This window comes from Pleurodeles waltl, chromosome 7 (assembly GCF_031143425.1).
Source record: "Pleurodeles waltl isolate 20211129_DDA chromosome 7, aPleWal1.hap1.20221129, whole genome shotgun sequence".
Classification (NCBI taxonomy): domain Eukaryota; kingdom Metazoa; phylum Chordata; class Amphibia; order Caudata; family Salamandridae; genus Pleurodeles; species Pleurodeles waltl.
Genome location: NC_090446.1, coordinates 612,489,712 through 612,506,502, shown reverse-complemented (window position 1 = coordinate 612,506,502; position 16,791 = coordinate 612,489,712). Strand labels below are relative to the sequence as shown.

Sequence of the window (16,791 nt, the reverse complement as noted above, 5' to 3'; positions counted from 1 at the left end):
GCTCTATCTCGAATCGATACCGGTGCAGTTAAAGAGCCTCCAGAAAAAGAATTGATTATTCCACTAGAGAAGTTCATATCTGCCATATTGTATGAAAATTTAACCAAAGAAATTCAAGAAAACTTAACATTCGAAGGAATGCTGAAGTGGTCCAAAGAAGGCCAAGGAAGAGAAATCAAAAAAGGTTTGCCATACTTTAAAGGTGCACTGTATGTTCCAACTGTGGAGCTGCAAGAAAACATTCTTCAGGCTTATCATGACGATCAATTGGCTGGACACAAAGGAATTCAAAAGGCTCAAAATCTAATACAACGAGAATTTTGGTGGCCAAAAATGAAAACTCAGATAAGACAATATGTGTCAACTTGTGACAAATGTCAAAGAGGGAAATCAAATAGAACAGCTTCACAAGGTCTGTTAAGACCTTTGCCCACTGCACCCCATGCCTGGCATACTGTTACTATGGATCTTATAGTGGACCTCCCTAGTAGCCAAGGTTTTAACACTATCCTAGTTTTTGTAGACACTTTCACTAAAATGGCGCATTTCATTCCTTTGAAAGAAATCCCTCGAGCCCCACAGGTTGCACAGTTGTTTACACAACACATAGTACGCGCCCATGGTATCCCAAAAATTCTAGTTTCAGACAGGGGGTCCCAATTTGTTTCTCGCTTTTGGAAGGCCGTTAGTAAAAGATTAGGAATTGATTCTCGTTACTCTACCAGTTACCATCCTGAAACCGATGGGCAAACAGAGAGAGTGAATCAAGAGTTAGAACAGTATTTAAGACTCAAGTTATTCGATAAAGAGAAGGAATGGCCCGAGTTGATGTGGGCAGCTGAATTTGCTTACAATAATGCTGTTCATTCCACCACTGGGTTCACCCCCTTTTATCTGAACCATGGTAGACATCCTAATGTAATATTGGGTAAAGAAGATGATTCAGTGCCTGCAGTAGAAGAGATGGTGAGGGATTTGCAGACCACGTTAGTTAGGGCTAGAAAAAACATCATTCAAGCAAAAGACTCATATAAGACTCAGGCTGATAGAAAAAGAAGAGAGAGCCTGTAGGAAGTTGGCTCTGTATGTGCTATTTCAAAGTAAGGAATAGCATGCACAGAGTCCAAGTGTTCCCCTTAGAGGTAAGATAGTGGCAAAAAGAGATAATACTAATGCTCTATTTTGTGGTAGTGTGGTCGAGCAGTAGGCTTATCCAAGGAGTAGTGTTAAGCATTTGTTGTACATACACACAGGCAATAAATGAGGAACACACACTCAGAGACAAATCCAGCCAATAGGTTTTGTTATAGAAAAATATCTTTTCTTAGTTTATTTTAAGAACCACAGGTTCAAATCCTACATGTAATATCTCATTTGAAAGGTATTGCAGGTAAGTACTTTAGGAACTTTGAATCATTACAGTAGCATATATACTTTTCACATAAAACACAAATAGCTGTTTTAAAAGTGGACACAGTGCAATTTTCACAGTTCCTGGGGGAGGTAAAGTATTGTTAGTTTTTGCAGGTAAGTAACCCACCTACAGGGTTCAGTTTTGGGTCCAAGGTAGCCCACCGTTGGGGGTTCAGAGCAACCCCAAAGTTACCACACCAGCAGCTCAGGGCCGGTCAGGTGCAGAGGTCAAAGAGGTGCCCAAAACACATAGGCTTCAATGGAGAGAAGGGGGTGCCCCGGTTCCAGTCTGCCAGCAGGTAAGTACCCACGTCTTCAGAGGGCAGACCAGGGGGGTGTTGTAGGGCACCGGGGGGGACACAAGTCCACACAAAAAGTACACCCTCAGCGGCGCGGGGGCGGCCGGGTGCAGTGTGTAAACTGGCGTCGGGTTTCCAATGGGAGTCAATGGGAGACCAAGGGGTCTCTTCAGCGGTGCAGGCAGGTAAGGGGGGGGCTCCTCGGGGTAGTCACCACCTAGGCAAGGGAGAGGGCCTCCTGGGGGTCACTCCTGCACTGAAGTTCCGTTCCTTCAGGTGCTGGGGGCTGCGGGTGCAGGGTTTTTTCCAGCCGTCGGGATTTTAGAGTCAGGCAGTCGCGGTGAGGGGGAGCCTCGGGATTCCCTCTGCAGGCGTCGCTGTGGGGGCTCAGGGGGGACAACTTTGGTTACTCACGGTCTCGGAGTCGCCGGAGGGTCCTCCCTGAGGTGTTGGTTCTCCACCAGTCGAGTCGGGGTCACCGGGTGCAGTGTTGCAAGTCTCACGCTTCTTGCGGGGATTTGCAGGGGTCTTTAAATCTGCTCCTCTGTAACAAAGTTGCAGTCTTTTTGGAGCAGTGCCGCTGTCCTCGGGAGTTTCTTGTCTTTCTTGAAGCAGGGCAGTCCTCTGAGGATTCAGAGGTCGCTGGTCCTGGGGAAAGCGTCGCTGGAGCAGGTTTCTTTAGAAGGCAGGAGACAGGCCGGTAGGTCTGGGGCCAAAGCAGTTGGTGTCTTCTTTTCTTCTTCTGCAGGGGTCTTTCAGCTCAGCAGTCCTCTTTTTCTTGTAGTTGCAGGAATCTAAATTCTTAGGTTCAGAGGAGCCCTTAAATACTAAATTTAAGGGCGTGTTTAGGTCTGGGAGGGCAGTAGCCAATGGCTACTGTCCTTGAGGGTGGGTACACCCTCTTTGTGCCTCCTCACTGAGGGGAGGGGGCACATCCCTATTCTTATTGGGGGAATCCTCTTTCTACAAGATGGAGGATTTCTAAAAGTCAGAGTCACCTCAGCTCAGGACACCTTAGGGGCTGTCCTGACTGGCCAGTGACTCCTCCTTGTTTTTCTCATTATCTCTCCTGGACTTGCCGCCAAAAGTGGGGGCTGGGTCCAGGGGGCGGGCATCTCCACTAGCTGGAGTGCCCTGGGGCATTGTAACACGAAGCCTGAGCCTTTGAAGCTCACTGCTAGGTGTTACAGTTCCTGCAGGGGGGAGGTGTGAAGCACCTCCACCCAGAGCAGGCTTTGTTTCTGTCCCCAGAGAGCACAAAGGCCCTCACCACATGGGGTCAGAAACTCGTCTCTCAGCAGCAGGCTGGCACAGACCAGTCAGTCCTGCACTGAACAATTGGGTAAAATACAGGGGGTATCTCTAAGATGCCCTCTGTGTGCTTTTTTTAATAAATCCAACACTGGAATCAGTGTGGGTTTATTATTCTGAGAAGTTTGGTACCAAACTTCCCAGTATTCAGTGTAGCCATTATGGAGCTGTGGAGTTCGTTTTTGACAGACTCCCAGACCATATATTCTTATGGCTACCCTGCACTTACAATGTCTAAGGTTTTGCTTAGACACTGTAGGGGCATAGTGCTCATGCACCTATGCCCTCACCTGTGGTATAGTGCACCCTGCCTTAGGGCTGTAAGGCCTGCAAGAGGGGTGACTTACCTATGCCACAGGCAGTGTGAGGCTGGCATGGCACCCTGAGGGGAGTGCCATGTCGACTTAGCCATTTTCTCCCCACCAGCACACACAAGCTGGCAAGCAGTGTGTCTGTGCTGAGTAAGGGGTCCCCAGGGTGGCATAAGATATGCTGCAGCCCTTAGAGACCTTCCCTGGCATCAGGGCCCTTGGTACCAGGGGTACCAGTTACAAGGGACTTACCTGGATGCCAGGGTGTGCCAATTGTGGAAACAATGGTACATTTTAGGTGAAAGAACACTGGTGCTGGGGCCTGGTTAGCAGGGTCCCAGCACACTTCTCAGTCAAGTCAGCATCAGTATCTGGCAAAAAGTGGGGGGTAACTGCAACAGGGAGCCATTTCTTTACACAAGCCCCCCCCAGCCCACAGGCCAGGAGACTCAGCCAAAGCTGGGAGAGTCTTCCTAGTCTGTCAGGCGAGGAAGAGTAGAGGAAATAGGCTGGTTTGTTGCAGGGCCTACTCTGCCTTACATCCTCCTGTTCAGGTCATTCCCTCTGGGGAACTGACCCACTTCCACAGTGATAGGACCTAGTCTGAATTGCCTCTTGTCTGTATCTTTAACGTCTCCACCCATTCTCTCTATTTTGGGGTTAGAGGTATCCACCTCTGCTAATCTTATCTTAGCCAGGGTCACCCCTAGCTTACCCAAAGAGGTTACCCAGAGCTGGAGTAACCCCACCATGACCAACAGGGTCAGGGGGCCTAACTTGCTATTTGGCATGGGGTCAGACCACCATGCCAACGATAGTGCAGCCATAAAGGCTAACACCCAGCAGAGGCCACTGACAGCTGTCAGTGCCCAGAACCACACCTTTAGCTCTTCACCTACAAGGGAAGGGGCTAAGTTACAGGCTTCTTTGGGTTCAGGGTGCCTGTCTGCTGTATTAGAGTGGGGGGTTACCACATCTTGTAGTAAACACCCTTCTTCCACTCTTTCTTCTGTTAGCTGAGGAGCCACCCACTCAGGCTTAACAGTTGCCTGACTAGCCAGGACTTCTTGTGGGTCAGGTTGGACTTTACCAGTGCCACTTCTGGAGTTCTCCCCTACTGGAGCAGAATCTCCTTGGCTTGCTGGAACCTTGGCTAAAGGTTGGCCACCCTTCCTACACTGTTTTCTTTTCTTTTTCTTCTGGGGCCTACTTGCATTTACTGCAGAGGCAGGACCTCCAGAATCCTTGGGAGAGGACTGGCACTGGACCAGTTCCTCTCTTGGGCTCTGACTAACCTCTGGGTAGTCATTTCCAAGGAGACAATCAAGGGGGAGGTCTGTACTGACTACCACCCTTCTCCAGCTAAAAGTCCCACCCACTTCTATGGGCACAAAAGCCACAGGCCTATCAGTGACCCTGTCTGGGCTAACTCTTACTCTGGCCATCTCACCTGGGATGTACTGGTTTGAGAACACCAGCCTGTCATGTACAGTAGTGTGACTGGCACAAGTGTCTCTCAGGGCAGTGGCTGAGATTCCATTCACCAGTAGGTGGTGGAAGTGTCTACTTCCCTCTGGAATCTCCAACTCACCTGTTGGGCCCTTTTTCCAGTTGAAGGCTATGAAGACCTCCTCATCTGAGGAGTCATCCCCAATGGCTACACTGGTCACCCCTGGGATTTTGCTAGGGGGTTTGTTTTTGGGACAAGAAGTGTCCTTGGTGTGGTGCCCTGTCTGTTTACAGTTATGGCACCATGCCTTAGTGGCATCCCAGTTCTTACCCTGGTACCCACCTTTGTTTTGGGTTGTGTCTCGGGGCCCACCCACCTGGTCTGGTTTTTGGGGGCCTACAGAGGACTCTTTTTCTTTATTTCTAGTGTCACCCACTTTCTCATGGGGAGGCTTTGTAACCCCTTTCTTTTGGTCACCCCCAGTGGAAGTTTTGGTTACCCTAGTCTTGACCCAGTGGTCTGCCTTCTTTCCCAATTCTTGGGGAGAAATTGGACCTAGGTCTACCAGATACTGATGCAACTTTTCATTGAAGCAGTTACTTAAAATGTGTTCTTTCATAAACAAATTATAAAGCCCAACATAGTCATGCACTTCATTTCCAGTTACCCAACCATCCAGTGTTTTCACTGAGTAGTCTACAAAATCAACCCAGGTCTGGCTCGAGGATTTTTGAGCCCCCCTGAATCTAATTCTATACTCCTCAGTGGAGAATCCAAAGCCCTCAATCAGGGTTCCCTTCATGAGGTCATAAGATTCTGCATCTTTTCCAGAGAGTGTGAGGAGTCTATCCCTACACTTTCCAGTGAACATTTCCCAAAGGAGAGCACCCCAGTGAGATCTGTTTACTTTTCTGGTTGCACAAGCCCTCTCAAAAGCTGTGAACCATTTGGTGATGTCATCACCATCTTCATATTTTGTTACAATCCCTTTGGGGATTTTTAGGATGTCAGGAGAATCTCTGACCCTAGTTATGTTGTTGCCACCATTGATGGGTCCTAGGGCCATCTCTTGTCTTTCCCTTTCTATGGCTAGGATCTGTCTTTCCAAAGCCAATCTTTTGGCCATCCTGGCTAACTGGATGTCCTCTTCACTGGAGTTATCCTCAGTGACTTCAGAGAGGTTGGTCCCTCCTGTGAGGGAGCCAGCATCTCTGACTATTATGTTTGGAGTCAGGGCTTGAGAGGCCCTGTTCTCCCTAAATAGGACTGGTAGGGGGGAATTTTCCTCCAAGTCACTATCATCATCCTCTGTGTTGCCATCCTTAGAGGGGTTGGCCTTTTCAAACTCTGCCAACAGCTCCTGGAGCTGTAGTTTTGAAGGTCTGGGGCCCATTGTTATTTTCTTTATTTTACAGAGTGACCTTAGCTCCCTCATCTTAAGATTGAGGTAAGGTGTGGTGTCGAGTTCCACCACATTCACATCTGTAATAGACATTATGCTTCTAAGAGTTGGAATATTTTTTAAGAATCTAAAACCTAGTTCTAGAATCTAATTCAAACTTTTCACAAACTTTTAAACACTAAAAGAAATGCTAAACAGGGACTAACACAAGGCCCTAGCAGGACTTTTAAGAATTTAGAAAAATTTCAAATTGCAAAAATCAATTTCTAATGTCAATTTTTGGAATTTGTCGTGTGATCAGGTATTGGCTGAGTAGTCCAGCAAATGCAAAGTCTTGTACCCCACCGCTGATCCACCAATGTAGGAAGTTGGCTCTGTATGTGCTATTTCAAAGTAAGGAATAGCATGCACAGAGTCCAAGGGTTCCCCTTAGAGGTAAGATAGTGGCAAAAAGAGATAATACTAATGCTCTATTTTGTGGTAGTGTGGTCGAGCAGTAGGCTTATCCAAGGAGTAGTGTTAAGCATTTGTTGTACATACACACAGGCAATAAATGAGGAACACACACTCAGAGACAAATCCAGCCAATAGGTTTTGTTATAGAAAAATATATTTTCTTAGTTTATTTTAAGAACCACAGGCTCAAATTCTACATGTAATATCTCATTTGAAAGGTATTGCAGGTAAGTACTTTAGGAACTTTGAATAATTACAGTAGCATATATACTTTTCACATAAAACACAAATAGCTGTTTTAAAAGTGGACACTGCAATTTTCACAGTTCCTGGGGGAGGTAAAGTATTGTTAGTTTTTGCAGGTAAGTAACCCACCTACAGGGTTCAGTTTTGGGTCCAAGGTAGCCCACCGTTGGGGGTTCAGAGCAACCCCAAAGTTACCACACCAGCAGCTCAGGGCCGGTCAGGTGCAGAGGTCAAAGAGGTGCCCAAAACACATAGGCTTCAATGGAGAGAAGGGGGTGCCCCGGTTCCAGTCTGCCAGCAGGTAAGTACCCACGTCTTCGGAGGGCAGACCAGGGGGGTTTTGTAGGGCACCGGGGGGGGACACAAGTCCACACAAAAAGTACACCCTCAGCGGCGCGGGGGCGGCCGGGTGCAGTGTGTAAACTGGCGTCGGGTTTCCAATGGGAGTCAATGGGAGACCAAGGGGTCTCTTCAGCGGTGCAGGCAGGCAAGGGTGGGGCTCCTCGGGGTAGCCACCACCTAGGCAAGGGAGAGGGCCTCCTGGGGGTCACTCCTGCACTGAAGTTCCGTTCCTTCAGGTGCTGGGGGCTGCGGGTGCAGGGTTTTTTCCAGCCGTTGGGATTTTAGAGTCAGGCAGTCGCGGTGAGGGGGAGCCTCGGGGTTCCCTCTGCAGGCGTCGCTGTGGGGCTCAGGGGGGACAACTTTGGTTACTCACGGTCTCGGAGTCGCCGGAGGGTCCTCCCTGAGGTGTTGGTTCTCCACCAGTCGAGTTGGGGTCGCCGGGTGCAGTGTTGCAAGTCTCACGCTTCTTGCGGGGATTTGCAGGGGTCTTTAAATCTGCTCCTCTGTAACAAAGTTGCAGTCTTTTTGGAGCAGTGCCGCTGTCCTCAGGAGTTTCTTGTCTTTCTTGAAGCAGGGCAGTCCTCTGAGGATTCAGAGGTCGCTGGTCCTGGGGAAAGCGTCGCTGGAGCAGGTTTCTTTAGAAGGCAGGAGACAGGCCGGTAGGTCTGGGGCCAAAGCAGTTGGTGTCTTCTTTTCTTCTTCTGCAGGGGTATTTCAGCTCAGTAGTCCTCTTCTTCTTGTAGTTGCAGGAATCTAAATTCTTAGGTTCAGGGGAGCCCTTAAATACTAAATTTAAGGGCGTGTTTAGGTCTGGGAGGGCAGTAGCCAATGGCTACTGTCCTTGAGGGTGGGTACACCCTCTTTGTGCCTCCTCACTGAGGGGAGGGGGGCACATCCCTATTCTTATTGGGGGAATCCTCTTTCTACAAGATGGAGGATTTCTAAAAGTCAGAGTCACCTCAGCTCAGGACACCTTAGGGGCTGTCCTGACTGGCCAGTGACTCCTCCTTGTTTTTCTCATTATCTCTCCTGGACTTGCCGCCAAAAGTGGGGGCTGGGTCCAGGGGGCGGGCATCTCCACTAGCTGGAGTGCCCGGGGGCATTGTAACACGAAGCCTGAGCCTTTGAAGCTCACTGCTAGGTGTTACAGTTCCTGCAGGGGGGAGGTGTGAAGCACCTCCACCCAGAGCAGGCTTTGTTTCTGTCCCCAGAGAGCACAAAGGCCCTCACCACATGGGGTCAGAAACTCGTCTCTCAGCAGCAGGCTGGCACAGACCAGTCAGTCCTGCACTGAACAATTGGGTAAAATATAGGGGGTATCTCTAAGATGCCCTCTGTGTGCATTTTTTAATAAATCTAACACTGGAATCAGTGTGGGTTTATTATTCTGAGAAGTTTGGTACCAAACTTCCCAGTATTCAGTGTAGCCATTATGGAGCTGTGGAGTTCGTTTTTGACAGACTCCCAGACCATATATTCTTATGGCTACCCTGCACTTACAATGTCTAAGGTTTTGCTTAGACACTGTAGGGGCATAGTGCTCATGCACCTATGCCCTCACCTGTGGTATAGTGCACCCTGCCTTAGGGCTGTAAGGCCTGCAAGAGGGGTGACTTACCTATGCCACAGGCAGTGTGAGGCTGGCATGGCACCCTGAGGGGAGTGCCATGTAGACTTAGCCATTTTCTCCCCACCAGCACACACAAGCTGGCAAGCAGTGTGTCTGTGCTGAGTAAGGGGTCCCCAGTGTGGCATAAGATATGCTGCAGCCCTTAGAGACCTTCCCTGGCATCAGGGCCCTTGGTACCAGGGGTACCAGTTACAAGGGACTTACCTGGATGCCAGGGTGTGCCAATTGTGGAAACAATGGTACATTTTAGGTGAAAGAACACTGGTGCCTGGTTAGCAGGGTCGCAGCACACTTCTCAGTCAAGTCAGCATCAGTATCAGGCAAAAAGTGGGGGGTAACTGCAACAGGGAGCCATTTCTTTACAGAGCCCCATTTATTCGAAAGGAGACAAAGTTTGGTTATCCACTCGTCATTTAAGTCTCAAAGGAAATCGCAAATTTCAGCCACGATTTATAGGTCCATTCAAAGTTGACAAGATGATCAATCCAGTGGCAGTTAAATTGCCGATTTATAGGTCCATTCAAAGTTGACAAGATGATCAATCCAGTGGCAGTTAAATTGCAGTTGCCAGCTCATCTAAAGATACATCCTGTTTTCCATGTCTCCTTGTTAAAGAACAGTCCTCCAAATTTACGTCAAAACTCCCCTCCAATTCCTATCCAGATTAGCTCTGCAGAAGAGTATGAGGTCAATCAAATCTTAGATTCCAAAATCCGTAATGGCCAGCTTTATTATCTAATTGATTGGAAAGGTTATGGTCCAGAGGAACGATCCTGGGAGCCGCACGAGTATGTACATGCTACAAGATTAGTGAGAAACTTTCATAGAACCTACCCAAGCAAACCTAAATTGGAGAACTGTTCCTTGAGGGGGAGTACTGTCATGACCACACAAACATGCCAAGTCAAAACTAAGAAGTGCATGAGAAAAGCGAAGAGATATCCTCAGTGGAGACAGCAAAGCCCAAACTGGAAGAAGGTTTGCAGAGTAATCTTGCGCTTATTTCAAAAGAAGAATCAAGAAGAGAAGATCCAAGATAGCCGCTGTGAGTCCTGAAGGTTAGTTACAGTTCTAGTCTTGCAATTGGTTGGTTGCTAGGTTACGAGCTCTCCAGCTGGAAGCCTTGCACTTCAACTGAGGTCTGACACGAATCAGCTGTGTGGAGAGAGAGCGCGCTTCAGAACAGAAACTCCTGTGAGGTAAAATTACATTTGAAGATTATATTACAGAAAAAATATAAATATTGTGAAGGTTTATTCAAAGAGTTTGATAGTAGACCGTTCCCGTGGAAGTCGGCAAGGCTACAGAGTTAATGTATGAATTAACCTTATGTTTACAAGGTTCATGTTTAAGATATTAAAGTTAAAGAAAAAACGAACTTTAAAAGAGCAAGTATCTACAAATGTCAAGGTTATAAACAAAGGCCAAGTTTAAAGGAGAAACAAACTGTTAACAAATAAGCATTTACAAATTCAATGGTAATAAACCAAAACAGAGTTTAAAAGAGAAACAAACTTAAATAAACAAGCATTTACAACTACAAGTTATCGACAGATGTCGAAGTAAGGAAGGAGAAACTAACTGTAATAAACAAGCATTTACAAATACAAGTTATCAACAAATGTCGAAGTAAGAAAGGAGAAACGAACTTTAATAAACAAGCATTTACAAATACAAGTATTGACAGAAGTCACAATAGGACAGGAGAAATTAAATAACATCAGCTGATTTGAAGAACGCATTATCACCAACTATATGTATATAGCAACTTAAAACCAATCTCTAACAAAGGTTGAGAAGTTCTTCCAGAATCAGTAATAAGCATTTTTTTAAGAAGAGCTATCATTTATAGAGAGAAGCAAGGCTACAGAGAACTCAGGGTGAGTGAAGAAATAATAGAATTAAAGAGAATTAAGTGTTGAGAGTAGAAAGTGAAAAAACTGATGTTGTATGTCCCTAGTAATTGCGACTGTGACTCTTGCAGGTGCTGTATCCAATCTTAGATGTGAAGAGGCAGACTGAGTACTGGCGTTCATCATCTCTGTGGCAGTCACTCTACCATCCCATTCCCCTTTCCCCCTCCGGGGTACTCAGCACGAAGGATTAATATTCGTTGTGAGTAGCTCGGGTCGGGACTGAGGAGTTGTCTTCTGCTTCTGAGGAAATCGAATAGAAGTATCCTGACAGGAACATTTCATATTTCAGTAATAACTGATCGATAGGAATCTCAATAAGGAATATACTGCCTCACTGTAAATAAGCACATCCGTGGGCTAACGTCCCTGTTCTCGGCTGACCTCCAGCTAGCTTTGTACTATGGAAAAACGCACATACATTCGTACATAACGCGACTTTCAGAACTTGGCTGGTTACTGCTAACAGGAGTTAATGGAGTTAAGTAGGCATTTTACAATAAAAGGTGGTAGTGTGATTTTAAAGAAGAGTGTGTCTGGGTTAACAATGACTTGTACTTCTTGGTCCAAGGTCAGCATGCAGATTGTTAGGTCTGGGTTTTGAGAGTGCAGCCATCAAACAGATTTATTGGTTACAAAATAGAGTGGGCTTGATTTTAGCAGCAGTTGGCTTGAGTCTTTGTCTACCTTCTCTTGGCTCACCGTAGTGGAGTTTTAATCTCTTACTTAATGCCTCTGACTGTTTGGACGCATCCATCTGCTTTCACTCCACTGCCGCGCTAAACTGCAAGAGAGGGTTCTTTACAAAAAAAAACCTCTTTGTCCATGTCTGCTGACTGCCTCCCAGTCATTGCTGGAAATGGGATAATTTACTCTGGGATCCCAAACATTGGGACTCAAATGGTGGCAGCAACAAAGGGGTGTCATCAGAAGGGGAAGAGTCATCAGCTGAGTCTGAAGCCAACTTGAATATGTAATTCTAAAAACATTTTCCTATGAAATCTCTGAGTCATAGTGTTTTTTTGCTATGGCTGGAGGGAAGAAGGGAACACAAACAACTGAAGGGTTCAGGTGGAAGGGATGAAGAAACGTGGACAAGGACAGGGTTGGGAGGGGAAGAAGCCCATAACAGATGGGGGTGTTAGGGGAAGAACCAAGGAGAAAGGGTAGAAGCAAGGAAGAAGAATACAGTGGAAGGGGCCTATTTGGAGACTCCAGTCATCATCATGAAGTTCCCACGCCCCACTGGGCCCTAGAGGTGTGGACTTGGAAGTGAGAAAGAAGTAACCAGGAACAATAAGTCGAACAATCTATCAACAGTCAAATATCATCTGCATTTGATAGGAGTCAGTCATGAGATTTAGAATTACATTTTTGAAAATGTATTAAGTTATGCGTTCATTGTAATCTTTATTTGCAGACCATGGCATATGAATAAAATCCCAGAAGAAAGCATGAAGCACGTTCCATAAAATCTAGTCCCTATTCTAAGCTAACTGCAAGATAAATAGAAAATCACAGCAGAACACATAAACAGCTGTTTCTTCAAATGTGAAAGCATATACATTTTATTAGCACTTCCATAAAGAGAGGTTCATAAGATTCAATAGGATCTCTTTAGTTAAGTCAGAACAGAAGCAAAGTAGAAATCTGAAATGCAACAGCAAAGATTCTAGGTCAGTATGTGTCAGAGTGCTCTCGCATGGAAAGAGTTTCGTCCCTCGGAAAAGGAATTTCTCTGTCATAGTCTGGGAACCCATATTTATTTACTTTTACAATATAACAAGTTGCAATTCTAGGGTAGATAACTTCTGGTTCTGGCCAATCAGGGATTGAGGACTTCATGAGAACAGTACAGCTTCTGTCAACTTTGCAAGTTTCAACTAACACAATTCAAAACACTATACATTTAACTATCCTGTAAAACATTTTGAAACTTTGTGAATTTTCTCAGTGTAGGGTGACTATAAAGTAAGCACAAGTATTGGTACGTACAATACATTCTGAAAGGAAATAATTCCTTTCCCATACACTCTTCCTAAAAATGCTTATTCATTAAGAAACAACTTTTATGATTCATCTAACATTGCAGCAATCCTTTCATAGGTCAAATGGTTAGGAAGCTATGTTTAAGCACTGTCTCTAGTCGTATAGTTATTACCATAAGACATTTGCGTCATGAAAAGATATGCACTTATGACAATGACACCAATCATAACAAAGAATGCGAAAAAGGAAGAGGGAGATAAAGAAATGAGAAATGCCTTTTTCAGTAATTCATATTGAATACAACGCTGTGCAGTCTTCCGGTACGAAGCTACGTTTAAATGCAGTGTTTAGTTAAGGCCTATAAAGAATTCTTGTGCTTGTTAATAATATGATATTTTAGATTAATAAAACTCTTCAGCAACCTCCCCCGTCTGATGGTTTGAAACCATCACAAAAATCTTTCATTCACAGATGTATTGAGAGTTTACTCTCACCCTCCATTGAGTCCTTCCTCTTTCTTTTCAAGTTTTCATTTTCTTTCGGTCTATTGTATTTTTTATCTATACCCTAACTTAATTTTAAATCTTCTTTCCTTCTTTTAATAATTTCTCTGTATTTCTTCTTTTCAAATAATGTTTTTACAGCTTTATGGACAACTAGTGTAGATAGAAAACAGAGAACTAATATTAGTAAGGGTACTAATATTTCCTTGAGGATTCCTCCCCCTGCTGCTTTAATCCAGTTGCCAATTTAAGAAACTCCTTTATTGAAGCTTTGAACTATGCTAGTGGTTTCTAAGGGATCTAAATCAAGTTTTAGATGAGGAATATTTTTGAATGTTCTATAATCTTTTACTGCCATCTGCAATATAAGTGCAACATTTCTCAATCTTTAGCATCTTGCAGGCTTTACCCTTTTCTGCAAGTAACATGTTTAGAGTGTATCCTTTCAGTAAAACCATTGATCTAATAGCTACTAGTTCTGTATTTTCTACCAATAAAGCTCCAGAATTTCTAGTTGCTTACTTGCCTACTACTGTTATAGGTTTTTTAATCTTTTCATCATTCAATATCACTCCTACTTCTGGTATTATATCTCCAAATATGTCTCCTACTAGTTGGCGTTCCCTCATTTACACTACATGAGTATCTGTGTGCAGGTGTCATTGTTAATGTATCTAAACTCTGTACATGATATATCTTTGGAAAAACGTAAGTCTAAGTAGCAAATTCTCTTCCGGTCAGCCGGTAACATAAAATAAGCATTTTCTCAACAAATAAAATACACTCCAGATATAGTTGAATCACTTCCCTGTAAAATTTGCCATGTTCCCCGGACTGTTCAAAAACACGTTCACAGTTATTATTCCCGACAGGTGTTTTCTTCCCTTAAATCCGTCTTTTAAACACACAGACTTTCCCTTTGTACCTTTTATCGAACTTTAGTCTAGGAATAGACATTTCCTTTCTAAATTAATTCTCTTCTCTTCTCCATACATTCTTCAGGACTTCTTCCTTTTTATATGCATTTCATGCAACTTGTGTGCTTCTCTCTTTTAACATTAAAATAAAAATCTTTTCTGATAGGTTCGTTAAACAAGTTACAGTATTTTCTTGAGCTTTAAGAATGTTCACAGGAAGAAAAGGTCTAAAGTACTGCCAAGCTGTCTCAATGTTGTTTACCTGTGGGTGTAGATTCATGCTTTTCATTAGTGGAATTTTTGAAAGGACTATGGCAAAGTTAAAATAATGATATTCATAATGCTGTTGTCTATATACTAAACTAAGCAAAATGTTGCGTGATATAGCATAGAAAAGGGGAATGTGATGGCATGCCACTTGCTCATCAGCTGATGAAGGCAGGTGTGCACACACATAACAATCCTTAGCATCAATAGATTGCATATACTCTTGCACTAGTTTAGAATTAACATTTGTTGAATAATCTTCTTTTATCTAATCTACATATGAAGCCCTTATCTCACCTTCATCAATATGCTGTGTAGATGTTGTGTTAGTGATTTCTCTGTCTCTGGTTTAAATTGTATTACTAATAATACTGAAACTGCTAATAAAACTATTAATAAAAGTATAATCCCTAAAATAATCGAACCCCTATTTCTGGTGGTTAGGACACATATTTGCCGATAGGCATATTTTATAAAGTGATGAATGTAACAGCAAAGTTCTAACATCTTTGTTCTAATACACAACCATTTTTGATTATCTTCATCCTTTAAGAGTCAGGCTATTTTCTTTTAGCTTTATTTACAGCAGTCTTCGTACAGTCTTCCTTAACCCACTCTGTGTTCTTCTAAAATGTTGTCCCTACTCTTTTTCTGCTGCCTTGGGCCTAGGTACTCTTTGTATTTTCCGTGTTTAACAAATTATCCATCTCTATTTCGATCTATTAGCACAGTTCATGTAATGAATTCTTCACAACAAATGTTTTTTCTATGTTCTGCCTCAACGTTCAATTCGCAAAACGTCTCAGGGTGGTTCAAGTAGTTCTTTATTCCAATCAAGCAGATCTGAAATTAGGATGTTTAGCACTTGGCTCACATAATAAGTCCAATCAGGTGCTGAATATCTTCAACAAAGTACTTGAACTCTTTTGGATCTTCTGAGTATTAGCTGGTCTCCTTCTGTGTCACTTATACCACTTGATTATGTCTCCTCATCAATTATCGGTGGCATAGACCCAACTGACACACTTGTCTTTAATGTCTTCTGATTGTAGGCTTTTGGCCACTTAGCATTGTGGGAGTCTCTTTTTGTTATTGAATCAAAACTTGGTTCTTCTTCTAAATCTGCTTGTTGATCTGAAGGTATTTCAACTGTCACATCAACTTGAGCTCTTCCTTCTTGGTTTCTTTACCAAGAGCTCTAATGCAACTCTGTGAGATATCCGACTATTGAATTTCTTCACCTGTCTGCAGATATTCACCCATTTCTCCTGGCTAGCTTTGATAACCTACTTGAATAGGTTGTACATTCAACAGTGTTCTCGGTTCTGTCCCATAGAACACTATTTCTTCATAAGGATCTCTTGTTCTCTGGGTATGTGAAGCATGCACCCACTTCACTACCCCAACACACTTGACAGCTGTATTCCCGATCAGGATTACTTGATAGGGGCCTTTCCACCTTGGCTCCAGACAGGACTTTCCCACATGCTTCTTCATAAGGACCCAGTCGCCAGGGCTGACATCATGGCACTGCTCTTTATGCAGATTTACAGTGACAGCTTCAACCTGTTGAGATACAGAATGCACCCCGTCAGATAATTCTTTGCAGTAATCAAGTAGAATGTCATATGTTATGTTGACATGTGCATTTGCAGGTAGAGCAGGCAACCCCATTTCTCTCCCCATAAGGATTTCATGTGGTGATAACCCTGTCCTTCTGTCAGGTGTACTCCGAAGACTCATCAACACCAAAGGCAAAGCATCGGGTCATTTCAACGAAGTGGAAGCATAAACGTTCGCCAATGGGACTTAATGATTCTGTTGTTGTGCTCAACAATACCAGAAGCTTCAGGTAGATAACTGCAGTGCAGCTTCTGTTCTACTTGTAATGCTGCACACAGCTTAATGATCTCACTGTTGAAGTGAGTTCCTCAATCTGGCTCCATAGAAACTGGTATGCCATCCCTCAGGATTAATTCCCTCAACAGCAATTTAGCTACAGTGAGACTGTTGTTCCTCCTTGTTGGGTAGGCTTCCACCCACCTAGAGAAAATGCACACAATAATCAGGACATATCTCAGCCCATTACAAGAAAGCATTTGATAAAATCCATCTGCACCTGATCTTCCAACATGACTAATGGTGACTGGTGTTCATTTCCATATATTTATTTGTTGACATGTTACACAACAGTTACACAATTCTTCTGCATGCGCTGTAAATCTAGGATTAAACCAATTCTGTCTGAATGACCTCATCATAGCACCTCTGCCTAAATGTGTACATCCACGGAAATGTTGTGTCATTGGGGACAATAGACTATCTGATAATACTGGCCATCT

At 44.1% G+C, this 16,791-nt stretch overlaps 1 protein-coding gene across 3 annotated transcripts in view; it reads left to right on the top strand.

Moving 5' to 3' along the window:
* CDHR2 (cadherin related family member 2) overlaps nucleotides 1-16,791 on the top strand; it is a 497,387-nt gene that overhangs the window by 112,262 nt on the left and 368,334 nt on the right. The gene's annotated exons all lie outside the window — the stretch shown is intronic.